The sequence below is a fragment of the Chelonia mydas genome, chromosome 7, assembly GCF_015237465.2.
Source record: "Chelonia mydas isolate rCheMyd1 chromosome 7, rCheMyd1.pri.v2, whole genome shotgun sequence".
Lineage (NCBI taxonomy): Eukaryota > Metazoa > Chordata > Testudines > Cheloniidae > Chelonia > Chelonia mydas.
The window spans coordinates 30,703,668-30,715,969 of NC_057853.1; the positions used below are offsets into that span (position 1 = coordinate 30,703,668).

General features: G+C 47.6%; 1 protein-coding gene across 24 annotated transcripts in view; it reads right to left on the reverse strand.

Annotated features, from left to right (window-relative positions):
• MARK2 (microtubule affinity regulating kinase 2) overlaps positions 1–12,302 on the reverse strand; it is a 105,670-nt gene that overhangs the window by 54,647 nt on the left and 38,721 nt on the right. Inside the window, exon 2 of one of the 24 annotated variants that reach the window (XM_037903829.2) lies at positions 9,045–9,123. The exons of the other annotated variants lie outside the window; for them this stretch is intronic. The gene's annotated coding sequence lies outside the window, so the exon portion shown is untranslated. The remainder of the gene's footprint in view (positions 1–9,044; positions 9,124–12,302) is intronic. 24 annotated transcript variants of the gene reach the window in all.

The following is a 12,302-nucleotide window of genomic DNA, read 5'->3' on the forward strand; positions in this document are numbered from 1 at the left end:
AGAACCACTATCTGGAATGTTGTACATTCCTCCACTAGTCAGACAAACTAAACGTCAACTCAGTGCTGGTCTATACGAGAAAGTGTAACCCAAGGTGATAATTTAAACAGATTGCATTAAACCAGTGAAAATTTCTTGTGGATATTCCAATTTAGGTTTAAAAGGTGGCTTTTTGGAGGTTTAGCTTCAGATGACTGGGAACAGATTTAGGACAAACATTTCCAAAAGCCTGGAAGTGACCTAAGAGCCTCCATCCTGTCAAGAGCCAGGACCCCCCAAAGAACTCCACTGCACTTTTGAGACTGGAACTTGGGCACTTTGAAAACCTGACCCTCAAGCTAACCCAAAAGAAGCCACTTTTAAATCAAATTAAGCAGGTCCGCACAGAGGCCTGCACCAGATTGAAAACAAATTTAGCGAAATGCAACTTACCCCTTAAGTTTCACTCCCATTCCAGGACAAGGAGACAGTTGTAGGGGATAACAATTCAGCATAGCAAACTAATGTTTAAACATATTGTAAGCTGTTTGGGGTACAAGTTCTCTCTTATCTGTATAAAGCCTAGCACAGTGGAGTCCTGGTTCACAACTGGGCTCACGGGTGCTACCGTAATATAAATAAAGGCACAAACAAGGCAAAGATTGGGATCAGAGAATCATGGCACGAAGCCAACACTCCTCTTCCTGGGTTCGGTTTTGGGTTGGAGGGAAGACGTTTCCGAGAGTCAGGTTACCACTTCCTGCATTAAAGTGATCAGGTTATGCCACCTGCTTCAGGTTCCTCACAGTAGGACAAGTGTGACTAGTCCTGACTAGCATCCCTGGGAAGATTACACACAGTGACAGCAATGAGTGCAAAGCTTAGGATTGTCAAACTGAAATACCTCTCTTCCTTGACTGGTTGCTCTCAGAGCTGTTCCCTCACTGACTCAGCACGAGGAGGAGGCCAGGCCACGACATGGCTTCCCTGGAGGCTGAATTAGACACCACTGCTCCAAGGCAAGATTCACAGCACTCTCAATGGGGTGTTGCTCGCACATTATCTTCTTCGCTCTTTTCCAGGAAGTCTGGATCTGATGCTTGAACAGTCAGTGGAACAGCCCAGGCTAACCTGCCATAGAGGTCTCTGTAATATTGCACCACAGTAATGCAATATGCAGTCAGTCACTCCGGCAGAGAGATTAGCTCAGGATACCTCTTCATTAAAGTGTTACCTTGGGCTCTCACCCAAGGATTCCTCCCACTCCCACCACCCGGTCTACACATAAATCCCTCGCACCCAAGCTTAGTGTACTTTCAAATGGGACTGGCTGGCCCATCCTGGTCTACAGGCTAAAACCCAAGTGAGGCTTCCACTCAGGCTGGTAAACTGTCCACGTTGCAATGAGGATGCAGACTAACTCACTTAAGTGCTGATCACTGTACAGTGTCTTTCCCACAATTCCCCCCACATGGCCAGGACAGACTTCTCCCACAATTCACTGAGGAAGAATCAGAGTGGCTCAAGCTCATCACAGCACAAAGAAACATGGCATATGCCCCCAGAAGTCCTAGTCACACATGGAGAAGTGCACCACCACTGAGGACTGAATCAGTTGGGTTGGGCATTGCAGGGTGGCTGCTCGCACCCAGGCTAGGTTAACATGGGTGCTCAGACTCTAGTGCCCATCACCCATATTAACTCGGCAGTGAAGTTATACCCCTCAGGGAGATTAGAGGTGAGGCTTCCTGTCTCATTACTAGTTCAAATCCAGCTAGTGACGAATCACAAGTGAAGCTAGTTGGGTGGCCTGCAGAAAAGGCTCTACTGGTCTCATCCAGTTCCTACCATGACAAGTGAGTGTGTGTGTGAGAGCAAGAGAAAGACACACACACAAAGTCCACTGGTATAACTAGTCCTTCTGTAACAGAGGCTGCCAGTAAATGCCAAGGAGCCTCATGACACCACCACAAGGAACGCATTTAACCTCTCCAAACCTCAGGGTACAATGGGGACTTGCTTGAGGTCAGTCAGCCAGCAGGAGAACCCTGCCACTAAGTAACAACCCCCCAGGATTAAGCTTCCAACCCCCTTGTGCTGCTGTTCCCTTCCCCTGCCAACCTGGTTACTGCAATAAGTATCCATCTCCTTATTACACCACCTTCCCTTGCATCCCTTGCTCCATGCACACGTCCAAAGAGAGTTATTAAAAGAGATAAAGACATTACTTCTGGCAGGAGAGGGGCACAAATAGAGTTTATGCCTCAGTTAAAAATCACTCGCTACAATAAAAGGAGAAAACAGTCTGAGAGCGAAGAGTAACTGAATTTAGAAGAAACCTCAAGCCAGCTTTTCTGGGACTGCAACCACTCTTGCAGACCAGCTGTATTATGCAGAAATAATCAAAAGTGAGGAATAGCCTTGCATGTTGTACGATAGGTTCTAGGAATTCTAATGTAATTACTTCCAGGAGAATGGCCTGAAAAATCATCTACTGGGACAGCTGCAATTGTCTCTATTCCCAACGTGACTCTGCTACATATAGGCTGGTGCTTTGAAACATGTGAAGCACCATATTCTAGGTACAATTCCATTTGTTCCGGAGCAGTGCGGGAGGGAATGGGCTTTAACGGAAACCTCATTCGAAATCCCAATATACCCTTCAGTTATAAGAACCTACCACTGCCAACTTCCAATTATTAGCATTTATATTGCAGTAGCACCTAGAAACTTCCATCAGGATGGGTCCCATTGTGCCAGGTGCTGCACAAACAAAGAAACTGACAGGCCCTGCCCAAAGATCTTAAAGTCTAGGAGACAAAAGATACTAAGTGGATGAGACAAATGAACAGGATGGGGTAGGGGAGACTAATGAAAACAGGAGGCACATAACTTTCAGCCAATTGGGAGCCGGGATCACCATTCAGTTACTGGTGAAACCAAGTGGGCAGAGTTTTCATAGTTGCGTGGGAGTGTGTAAGCAGTGCATGGGTCCAATTTGTGCCATGCATGTTTCAGATTAAATGCCAACCCCAGCTCGCAAAGAAAGAAAGGAACAAACATCTATTATGGTATTTGTATGGCCTCCGTTGCCGTAGCACCTGACAATCGTCAGTGCATTCATCCTGACACCACAGGTAGACAGGGAAGTGCTAGTTCAGTGGTTCTCAAACTTTTATACTGGTGACCCTTTCAAAGAGCAAACCTCTGAGTGTGACCCCCAGCCGTATAAATTAAAAACACTTTTTAATATATTTAACACCATTATAAATGCTGGATGCAAAGTGGGGTTTGGGGTGGAGGCTGACAGCTCGCGACCCCCCATGTAATAACCTCACAACCCCCTGAGGGGTCCTGACCCCCAATTTGAGAACCCCAGTACTACTGCTTGCTAAGATTCTAGGCACTATTACAATATAATAATCCATTCAGTGTTACAGTAGGGAAACTGAGGCACAGAGATTAAGTGACTGCCCAAGGGTCGGTAGCGGAGCAGGGAACTGAATCCAGGTCTCCCAACCCCCTAGCCATTGGGCCATCCTTCCATTCCAACATTGTACAAAGTACAGAGTGTCGACTGTGCAGCTGGCACATAAGGCAGTTATCCTGCAGGCTTCTCTTCACTTAGCCTCTCAAAGATCTCCCCGTGAGCTTACCTGACTGTTGATGGTAAGTATTTCATAGAGTTTAAATCCAGAAGAGACCATTAAAACCATATAATGTGACTTCCTGATTACCACAAGCCAAAGAATTTCACCCAATTATTCCTATGTTGAGCCCTAGTAACCATAAGCGGTGGGTATAATAGGCCAGGCAGCCATCGCCACTAGACGCTGATTTTGGCGGTTTGCACGGGCGATTTGGCGGGAAGTTTTTATTATTATGCCCCATTATGGTTCCCGGGCGGCTGAGGTGGCGGTATGTGCTATTCAGATTCCTGGGTTCATCAATAATCCCCTGGACTCCAGGGAGATTACTGATGTGGCCAGGAAGCTGAGTAACACATACCGCCTCCTCAGCTGTCCTGGAATCTGCATGGCTCATATAAAAAGCTCAGGTTCTTCAGGAACAGACAAAAGTTTTTCCTGCAGGGTGACTTGGGGTCTCAGGACAGGAGGCGCAGGGCGGCTGGGGCTCTTCTGGCTATTGGGGGAGAAGTGGGGGCGGCCTGGGGCTCTGGGCTCCAGCCACAGAAGAAGGAGGCCTTGGGTGGAAGGGGCAGGGCTGGGGGGCTAGGCCTCCCCAAAGTTGCGGGGGGGGTTCCACCCATCGCCCAGGCAAGTAACGGGTTAGACTAAAGTGTTTCAGTTCTCAGGAGATTAAACTGTTATGTGCCAAAGGCATGAACAGGGGACCTCAAGGGGTCACCAATATCTGAGCCCCCTGCAATGGCAGGGAATCGATTAGGTGAGACATGCCCAGATGATCCTAGCAGGTCTGAAGAGGCCAGGAAGCATCTCTCATATTGTCTCCATTGCTATGAAAAGGGCCAGTCTGACCCAGCAGCGCCCAGGACAGATCTGAAGGGGATGATGCCTGTCATGTTAAGGCTAAGCAGGTTCCAGGTGCACCATTGAAGACGGCATGGAGAAGTGAGTGCAACAAGGATGAAGAGTGAGTGGTTAGGTGTCAGAAGCTAGGAAAACTGTGGGAAAATAAAAGGAGATCAGATGGAGACTGGAGGAAAATCATGTAGCACCACCAGGACTAGGAACTGACACTTGCTGTGGAAGGCAAAAAGCAGTTAGTGGAGACATTCCAAACACCATGCTACTATCATTACTGGTATTACAGGAGCACCTAGGAGCCCTATTGTCTTAGGCACTCTACAAAAAGATCAAGAAGACAGTTCCTGGGCCAAAGAGTTTATAATCCAAGTACACCTGGTTCAACAGCAGCTCTGAGGGTAGGAAAAGAAGAAATCTACACTATCCAAAAGCACCCAAACTCTTGGGTTCCCTTGAAGAGAGACATGGCCTAAACACAGGCCTAGAAGACAGGAATTCCTATATTCCTATCCCAGGTCAAACACCAACTGTTTCCCCAGGCCCGTGGGTGAGTCATGAAGGCCGCATGCCTTAGCATTACCGTCCGAACAATGGGGATAATGGTAGGCATGCCAAGGATTAGATCATGTTTACACAAGGTGGAAGAGGAGGAATGTTGGATGAGAGCTAAGCAGCACAAGACTTGCCTTTGAAAACTCCTGACGCCAGTTCTCTCCTTTTAAAACTCTAACAGCTGGCACCATAGCTCTGCAGAACACACAGCTTGACATCTCAGTGAGATGAACAGATACCCTCCCTCCAAGCAGCAGGGGGCAGTCAGTCAAGCCCAGAGGAGGTTACACATGAGAGTTTATGCTGCTAGCTTAGCACTGTGCTGCAGTGACATTTCAGACTCTGATGCAAGAACTACTTTTGGATAGCAGCAAGCGTTCTCGCCATTGTTTACAGTACTATTGCAAGGGGCACATCTCTATTTTTTTATTCAGTGTTTACCATAAGGGCTTATCAGATGCCTCAAGTCAATGAAATGATAAATAACTTCTTCCAGACAAGCACATTCCACCCAGCTAGCCAGTGGGCTGGTTAGCAGCCTAGAACTGCTGATAACAGCACTGTGGAAGAACCAACCTTAGCAACAGTGCCCTGGATGCAAGTGCTCAGCTCTTATCAGGGAGAGTGGCTAGTGATCAGAACACAGGGACTACGGATAGGACTTCTGGGTCTAAAGACTCCCTGTGTGATCTCGAGCAAGGCACCCCCCTTCCCCTTTGTGTCTCTGGTGCTCAATCTGTAAGGTGGAGGGAGATGATCACCCCACCACACAATATGGGGAATCCTCAGGTAAAAGGCACTACAGATGTTTAGCATTACTAGGCTGGGTTAGCTGTAGGCTGTGTCTGTTACAGTGTAGACCCTGGTCATTACCCTACTCCCAAGTTGAGACATTTTCGTAGGTGACTCCATTTCATTCTGAAGAGCTGTCACATGAAACTTTGCAATGACAACATAACTAACACTTTGGCCTTCTCCATAAAGGATCACACAGTGCCTTACGACGTCCCTCTGAGGAACAGAGGTATCCTGCCCATTTTACAAACAGGGAAACAACGAGAAAGAAAGGGGAATTCACATAGGATACTTGGGTTCTGTTCCTAACTTCCAGAGCCTTCCTCTAACCATTAGACATGCTCATTCCCCACGCCACATGGAAACCCAGAAAATAACCCTGAAAGCAAAAAGAAATGGAGTTGGGGGATATTTAAAACAGACACTGGGGTGAGCTTTGCTTCTACTGCCTTGAATGGGCAGCTGCAGCAAAATGCCTGCAGCACTGAGCCATAGAGACGGTGGGAAACCTCTTGTTGTGAGCATGTCAAGCAACAAAACTGCCCATTGTTACTATGTGCTGTGTCAGATTTGATTTATTGTGACAGGCGTGTCCAAGAATAACCCATTATCCCCATAGCTGGCTACTGCATCTATATGGACCAGGCACTTCCTGCACAAAGGGGGTTTTCACCCTGCTCCTTGAGGTGCACAGACAGGTAAGCAGCAGAACAGTAACACAGCTGCATTAACACCATTTCCTCGCCTACCTTAAAATCAGTGTCTGCCAAGGTAAAGAGACAAACCTAAGGAAGGCCTAGAGCCAGGTTTGTGAGAAAACCTCAGGGGAGGCAGAGAGGAAGGCACAGAACTGAAATACTACAGCAGGCCACAGATCTACAATGGGGCTGAGCAGGGGGCAGCCTCCATCAAGAATGGAGGCCTGAAGGAGGGGAAAGACAAAGCTAAAATGTGAAGTTAACACCAGCTACAGCTCATCCTTTTCCAAACTGAAGTGCATTATTCATCTGAGAAATAGCTAAATACAGAAAACTAAAAATTAATTTTATACAGCATTCCTCACAGCATTTGGAGTATGTTCTGCTGCAGCACGTATGTCTCTTGCTCTCTTACTATGGGAAGGCTTCAAGCTTCCTCCAGTAAAGCTACCTTCCACCTCTCTTGTTCTTTTCTCCCCCTCCTATTCCAGGCTTATTCTCCCTTAAAGTTAAGCCACAATTCTCTGCTGTGCCCACAGACTGTTTGTAATCCAAGTATATTTTGCTTCACTCTTAGTCTCTATCTAGGTGAGAGAGACCAACAAGGGGTGAGGGGGTGGGGGAGAAACAGAGAGAGAAGTGAGGGAACACACTGGGCCCTGCCTGCTGGCATTCTGAGGGGCCTGAGTCTAGTCAGGTTTGCTTGCTGACAGCTGGCGCTGCCTCAAAACAGATGCACTCTTCTAAAGCCTTTGTGCCACATTTTTTTATATAATTTTATTTCTTCCTCTCATTCCATCAGCAAGGGATTAACAAGGTTCAGGGATGATTCCAGTGGCCTGGAAATGGTAAAAGAGTTATATATGGGCCTATAAAATAAATCCTCCGTACTTGAGCATTCCATTTAAAAAACCCCACCTTTTACCTAAAAAAGAATCTGTACGAATACAAGGTTAATTAAACCCATCTCAGGGCTCGCAGCCCTAAACCCACAGCTTGAAAAACCTGAGGTTGCGGGGAAGAGAATATGTAGAAGGCACCTTAATTGGGAATATCCTGCCCTAAATTGTTTGCAGTGGTGTTGTAGCTGCGTTGGTCACAGGATATTAGAGAGACAAGGTGGGTGAGGCAATATGTTTTATTGGACCAACTTCTGCCGGTTCTTCTTCAGGTCTGTGTAGCTCAAAGGCTTGTCTCTCTCACCAGCAGAAGTTGTTCCAACAAAAGATATTACCTCACCCACCATGTCTATCACAAGTACCCAGATATGCAAATCTGAGGTTGATGAACTCAGGAACAACTGCCTCTAATCTGAAGGCATGACCAGAGGAATAGTCCCACCGATACACAGGACCCTAACCTCTACACCTTTTAAAGCCAAAACAAGGGCACCAGATCAGTGTGTGGGCCCAGGAAGATCAGTTACCATTTTACAGGCAATAACTGGGGAGCACTTAAGAGTAACAGTCAGGAGATAACTGCAATGATTTGCAGTTTTGGGGGAGGGGACAGAGGTGAAGTGAACAGTTAATATGGGAAATCTTCAAAAATTTTCCTGTAACCATAGACAAGTGGAATCATAGCTGGAGCCATGTCTACACTACAGACTCTGCCAGCAAGCTCTGTTGGTCAGGGGCATGATCCCTGACTGACATAGCTGTGCCAACAGAAGACCCTAGTGTAGGCATTGCTATATTGGCAAAATTGTGCTTTTACTGGTCTAGCTTGTTTCACACAGGAGGGATGGAATAAGCTACACCAGAAAAAGCTCTAAGGGTCAAGTGCTTCTATTACAGATATGGCCTTAGATTTTACAGAGTTGTAACACTGGAGCCTAACTCATTATGGTAATGGGAGGGAGTGCTGCCTGGTGGTTAGAGTGAAGAACTAGGAATGAGCTCCTGGATTCTATTACTGACACCACCACTAACTCTCAGCATCCCTTTGCCCTGCGATACAATGGCAATAGCGCCCTGGAGGCGAGCTATGGGACCTCATTTGTCAATGTTTGCAAAGTGGTCCACGGTCTGACAAAAGGACTAGAAAATGGATTCCCCCCTTCAGAACTGAGAACTCAGACTCGCAGTTCTTTAAATCCAAATATTCCAGTTTGTGTCCAATGCTGAGCTCTCCCTAGGGAAGTATGAGTAAACCTGAGCTTGGAGATCTATTTGGTGCCTGGTGCAGTGATACTATTGCTGCTTTCTATTTGCATTTGCAGCCTCTGGACATCTCCTGCTGTCCTGTTTGTGTGTTCACTGCAACAACAGGTTCAAACGGATTTTTCCAGTACCTCCAAAATATCACCCGTGAGGGCTGGTAACTGTGCAACCAACCATTCACTATCATATACACTGTTTCAGGTTGTTGTGCCCAGACCAGTTCAGAACTGGAGTTAAGTTCTCCATGGTCCAGCCCTGTGGTTTTATTGTTGCTTAATATATCTCACACTTTGAGATCACACACCATACACATGAGAAATATCAAAATAAAGGGCAATTTTGGCACTTACGTATCTCTGAAGACGGGTGCTCAGGCAGTTCCTCTCACAGACTTTCCAGCTGAAGAGTTTAAACTACTGACACTCTTTTCTGGTAAAACAGATTTACAGACAATCAATGCTTAAGCCTCACGACTAGTGCTGCACCACAACAGCACCTTCCACACTGTACCATTGTTACAAGGAGCTCTTGATTAATATTATTCAGCCTCAATGTCCCTGAGGAATGTTATGCCCATTTTACAAATGTTTCAACTGGGTCAGAGAGAGAGAGAGTGAGAGAGAATATAGAACAGACTTGCCTGACATCACATAGTGAGGCAACAGCACAGCTGGGAATAAAATCCAGGAGATCTGATTCTCAGTCTTCCTTCCCCCACCCCTGGTTCTAATCCACTATCCCACACTCCTCTTACAGAATTGGAAATAGAACCCAGAAGTCCTGACTCCCAGCCCAACCCTCTTACTCTAACTGACTGGAAGTTAAAGCCAGACAAATTCAAATTAGAAACAAGGCAGAAGAATTCAGCCATGAGAGTCATTCATTGGAACAAACTCCCAAGGGAACTGATGCATTCTCCATCTCTTGATGTCTTTAATCCAGACTAGATGCCTCTCTGGAACATGCTCTGGTCAGACAGAAGTTACTGGGCTCCATACAGGAGTAACTGGGTGAAATTCTCTGACCTGTGGTACACAGGAGATCAGACTACATGATGTAATGAACCCTTCTGGCCTTAAACTCGAGGAATCTAACCAGTAGAGTCCACTTCCTTCCTAGGGCAGGAATGGAGCACAGGAGCCTTGACTCTCAGTCCTCCCTATTTAACCACTAGCCCACATTCCTTCAGTGGGAAATTTCACACAGGTTCAAGAGGTTTTAAGGAACCTTAGGATACTATGGGGAATCCAGGCAGAACTCTTCCACTGTGGTAAAGAGCAGAGAAAAAGCTGCCATTGAAGCAGACTGTTAGTGAGATTTTAGAGCCAATGAGATATGCATAGGAATAATAGAATCCACTTAGAAACCCAATGGGAATGTTTTGTGATATGTGATTTAGTACAGCCCTAATCCACCTGCTGGTCTAGGACAGATACCTAACAGTGACAGCATAACTTCCCTGTGGAGCAACAATGGCCATACTAAGTATAAGCTAAACTTATTTCAACCAGAACTGAGAACTGTAACCAATCCACTGATTTTTCACAGTAGGGACTCTGAATATAGACGAGTGACATTTGCAGAGGGGAGCAAAGCTAGTAAACATGTCAACACTGAGGTGGCTAAACAAGGATTTAGCCATTAATCTGGCTCAGGCCAAAGTGAGTTCAACTCTAGCTGGGAGTGTGTTGGGTTTGTCAGTTTCTGGTGTGAAAAGCTTCAGCATTGAGGGGGGTGGGGGAGGGAAGCTATTCCACAGTTGCTATTATTTGGCTAGGCAGCAATACGGACGCACACTGGACATCTCTAGCCATTAGAGAACATTGCTGTAGCTAACAGTTGTTCTCTCAATGTGAGCAAGTCCAGAATTTTACAGCCATACCAGGTTCTAAATCCAAAAGACCCTTGTTTGTTTAAACCCTCCACACCTTATTTCAAACCTCGCCCAAGGACTCCTATTTGTATAATCCCCAAAGGAGCGTGTCTCATCTGTAGTAGTGTATGTCACCCAGAATTACTTTAGAATCCTATATGAGTACTGCCCCAGGCACTGCACAGAAACAGTGAGACACAATCCCTGCCCTGAAGTGCTTACAATCCAAATAGACAATGCAGTCAAAGGGCGGGGAAGGGAAACAGAGGCACAGAGAAGCAAAATGACTTGTCCATGGTCACATGGCAATTCAATGGTAGAACTTGGAATAAAAGACAGGTCTCCATCTCCTAGTCCAGTGATCTTGCCTCTGGACCAAACTGTCTCCCAACTCTATATCATGACTGCTGTGATACTTGTCTGACATGCACCATCTTACACAAATCTTGTCAATTCTCCATGTTACTGGGCTCTCTGCAGGAGTAACTGGATGATATCAGGCCTGTGTTATATAGGAGAGTGCTTCTCAAGCTATCTGATGGGGGGGACCGGCAATTTTTTTTTTTTTTCCAATGTGCGCGCAGACTGGTAGCCGATGGCTCGCAGACCGGCACTGGTCTGCGGACCACCACTTTGAGTAGCACTGATATAGGAGATCAGACTAGATAATCTCCTGGTCCCTTCTAGCCTTAGCATCTAAACATGGATTCCTAGATTTTCTGGCACAGTGGTCACCAACCCGTCAATCGCAATTGACTGGTCAATCCTGGAGCCTCTGCCAGTCGATCGCGATCTCCAGGCCACTAAAAGTCCGGCGGCGCAGCCAGGCTGCCTGCCTGCCATGGCCCCACATCGCTCCCGGAAGCAGTTGGCTGCTGGCACGTCTCTGCAGCCCCTGGGGGTGAAGGGGAGGTGATTCCCGGACAATGGGAGCTGCAGGGGTGGTGTTTGTGGGCGTGGGCAGCACACGGAGACCCACTGCCCCCCGCCCCGCCAGGGGCTGCTGAGACGTGCTAGCAGCCAGCCGCTTCTGTAGCAGTGTGGGGCCATGGCAGGCAGCCTGCTTGAGCCCAACTGCGCCGCTGGCCGGAAGCTGCCTGTGGTAAGCGCCTCCTGGCTGGAGCCTACGCCTCACACCCCCTCCTACACCCCAACCCCCTGCCCCAGCCTGAAGCCCCCTGCTACACCCAAACTCCCTCCCAGACCCCTCACCTCCTCCTGCAGCTCAATTCCCTGCACCAGCCCCCCTTCCAGAGCCCACATCCCTCACTCCTGCACCACAACCTCCTGCCCCGGGCTCAGCCAATGCACATCCCACAGTTGATAATGTTACACTGATTTGTAACAATCCCTGAAGGGTTTTGGATCTAAACACCACAAATGACACTAATAAGTAAAATTCATGAAATGTCCAGTGGATTCTATGAGATTAAGTGCAGTGTGACCATATGACCCCTGCACCCAAACTCCCTTCCAGAACTTGCACCCCCCCCCACTTCTGCACCCCAACCCCCTGCCCCAGGCTCAGCCCAGAGCCCCCCCCTCACTCTCCGAACCCCTCGGCCCCAGCCAAGAGCCTGCACCCCCTCCCACACCCCAACCCCCTCCTCCAGCCCAGTGAAAGTGAGTTTGGGTGGAGGAGAGCGAGCGACGGACGGAGGGGGAATAGAGTGAGCGGGGCAGGGCCTCAGGGAAGGGGTGGGGTAGATCTTGGGTTGATCTTAAATTCAGAAAG